Raw genomic sequence first — 3,630 nt, 5'->3', positions numbered from 1 at the left:
CTAAGTGGTGGGATTTTTTTTCTCCATAATTCCTTCAGTTTGCTTTCAACAGAAGACTATTTTTGTCTATATTAGAAGCTAAAATCTACTTTCCTAGTAGAAGCATAATGCTTTTGGCTTTGTTGTTGATGCCTGAAAATGTAAATATTTTATTTTTCATCCCAATTAAATTAACTTGAGAATTATGTGGGTTTTTCCCTGTTATGAATAGTTATGTTTCCTCTAGCTGGAGGTGGATTTAGAAAGCTGAAAGAAAATGCGTGATCATCTTGTAGGAAAGTTTAACTAATACAGCTGTAACTAACCAATCTCTAAAAAGGAATTTAGATTTACACTTGAACAAGACTAGTGTTTTGGTTTGGAATTTTTGCAGAGACAAAGGAGTAATAGTATGTAGTCTGTTCATCTTGTAATAAAGGCAAAAACAGTCTTATTGACAAAATTACAGCTTTTGGGTAAAGAGAGAAGATTTCTATGGTAAAGCAAGGTTCAGTCTTGATTACTTTTCTGCCTCAACTACACTAGCTGATAGTCCAATAGCATGATTTCGTTTTGGGGGTAAATATACATGGAGTTGTTTATGGATTCAGATATTGCAGATGCATACAGGCTTTAGCAGCTGCTTTCTGCCCTGTAAAAAAGTAAGTTTGTGTGTGTCTTTATTTATTAGGTTCACTTAAACTATTTAGCTTTTAGGTCTCCCAAACATCCATCTTGCATTCTGCAAGGTAATCTGAAGTTGAGTGTCTGCAAGTGACTGAATTTACTGTTGGGTGGGAAGGTTGGTTCCTGTCCTGACACAACTGGTCCCCATCTTGACTGTCCTCTGTACCATGCTCTTACATGACAGCCTGTAATCAACTTCTGTGTACTATGCTTAAATTGGCTTTCCTCTCTTGATATTTGTCTTCACTTCCTCTTTCTTAGACAGTATCTTAAGCAATGTCTATGTAACTGAAGAGTAATGCAGATGAAACCTGTTAAAACTTAACCACACCCACTGAGTCATGCCATAGGATTTTCCCTATCAGACTAATCTCCAGGATGTTTTGGTCTTTTGGTAACAAAGGAAGTAGCTGTACTCCACCCAACAAACAAGGGAGTTGGAGGGGAGCAAAAACAGATTATGACTTAAAATAACCTGCACTGATGCATACTTTTTCCTTGCTCTGTCAGAATCTTTTGAAACATCATTCTTCCTAAAAGTTGTCTACCCTCTTTTAGGAAGATTAATTAGTCTTTCACTGGTATCCAGTATGTTAACAAATACCACATTTTAGTTTGCCAGGCTGTTGATGGAAGTATGTGACATGATATGTGTATATATTTTTTTTTTAACTATAAACTGATGAAGGCCTTTTTCTCTGACCCTGGCAGAAAAACAGGAGCAGCAGAACTGAAGAGAACTTGCTAGCAGCTTCCATCAGCACTGTGATATTTAATGTCTTATGGCATTTGTAACACAGAAATACCTAGTATTACAAAACCTGATGCTTGGTGACTAATATGTGGAGCTCTGCTTGGCTGGATAAGTGGCTTTACCGTGGCAAGTAAATTTGACCTGGGTGCACTTGCAGCAGTTGTAACGTATACTAATTCTATTCTGTATTAAAAATTCTATTAGAAGTGAAGATTGCTGCTCTAGGAACTGCTATAAATGTATGCATTAATTGTTTCAATTTTGCCACTACATCAAAATAGCTCTTGCAAATATCTGCTCTGCTGGAGTCCCTTTCCTGCTTTGCATCTTACAGTTCTTGTAGCTCTTTATTTGCTTTCTGTATCTCTGTCTCTGGGTCTTGGACATTGAGTACATTCTAGTTTACAGGTGCAGCATGCAGTAAAAACATGGTGAAATTATTATTCTACTGAATCTGAGCCAAAGTTACAGGGAATGGGTTACAATGCAAAGGGAGTAATCTTACAGAGATTTAAAAATAATGATAATGTCAAACTTAAGATATCTAGTCTTCCATTTACGTGAAATACTTTTAAAATACAAAAAAAGACCCGCTTTCAATAAAAATAAACATAGAAGAGAAAACGAAAGCAGTAACTTCCAAATGATATCTGTATTTGGCCTTCTAAAAGTCTAATCAAAGTCTAAATTATAAATAATGTAGGGTGGAAATAGTGTTAAAGAATGAGGGCAATTTCAACTTTGGCTTCATTTTTAGGTGTGGGAAAGTGGAGCTTGTTTAACTAGCTTGCAAACAAGCAGCCTGATCCATTACTAGAGAGCTAGAATGTCATGAGTTTGTCTGGGTGTTGTAAAGGCTGTAGGGACAGATGCAATTTAGTCCTACCATGAATAAAAGCTTACTGATTTCATTTTTCTTCCTGAAACATACCTATCTGCTGCCCTACTGGAAAATAGCCTTCTCTGCTAGTAACTTGTAAGGATTATTCTAAGTCTACTTTTTAAAAATTAAAAAAAGAAAAAATAAAATACATGGGTGTAGAAACCATATGAAGGAAGAAAAAATTAATCCATGGCATTATAGCTAATGTTGGAAGTAGATATCTGTACAACTTGATAAGAGGCTCTCTTTTTTGATAATCCACTTTCAGTTCCAACAGGGATTTATGATAAAAGTATGGAAATCTTCCTAGCTGCAAACTCTTGTGATCCTCTACCCCCTGGTTAACATCATGTTGTGGGCACTGATAGTCTTACTACTGTTATTTTCTACAGAAAGCAAGCCAAGTTGAATATACTGCTAGACTGACTTAGCACAAGGTCAGATGGTCTGATTTAGCATGTCCATTGCGAGTCTAGGCAAATAAATATATCTCTCTATAAAGAAGACAAACTGAAACAGAGAGAACACAGGCGTGGTGTAGAGTATGAGCAAAATTCTTTGTGGACACTTAACTGAAAATTTTCTGACAAAAATTAAACACACGGTGGGGGGTGGAGTGGAGAGGGGGAAGGCTTCTTTTGGGTCAGTCCAAACTTTTGAGTCAGATGTTATTAATGTAGCTTTTGAAGAGAGGAAGCTGGTGTGTTCTCCTCTCTTTCTGTTCCTTAAAATTAATTCTTTTCAGACTAAAAGCCAGTGGTCTTCAGACAAATTTCTTAAAGCACTGAAATTCAGTTTTATAATATTTAGAAAATTGCTTCCTTTTTATTCCTGAAACTGTTTATTGAATTCAACATTTCTGTGCAAATAGTTTTAGGTCCTACTAAATAATTGGTTTTGGTAAATGTATTGACAGGAGAAATAATCAGTTCAAACGAAGGACACTTGCTTTTCTCCTAAGAAAAGCCAAGAGGTTTAAAACATGTGAATGTGTTTAGGTTTAATTCAACATAATTATATATCTTCTGAAGCCTTTAGTACCAAAGCAGTCTGAAATGCTGTTTTACATTCTTACTGCCTTGTAGCGTGTGTATGACCACACAAGTTACACAGCCTGCCTTCCTTTAACAGCTTTGCAGAATGTGTTCTTGTATGAGCTGTCATCAAGTGCAAAATGCATACATGTATTCCTTTTGAGTAAGTTCTTGTCTGGAAGAAAGTCTGAGTTTTCCTGCCATCTTTTCTTTTTGCCTGCTTGTGTGGTTTTCAACATAGTACATCTATTTTAAACTTAAAACATGAGCCGTTTCAAATTAACCTTTCTTGG

The sequence above is a fragment of the Lathamus discolor genome, chromosome 4 (genome assembly GCF_037157495.1).
Source record: "Lathamus discolor isolate bLatDis1 chromosome 4, bLatDis1.hap1, whole genome shotgun sequence".
NCBI lineage: Eukaryota > Metazoa > Chordata > Aves > Psittaciformes > Psittacidae > Lathamus > Lathamus discolor.
Note: the sequence above shows the minus strand (reverse complement) of the source record.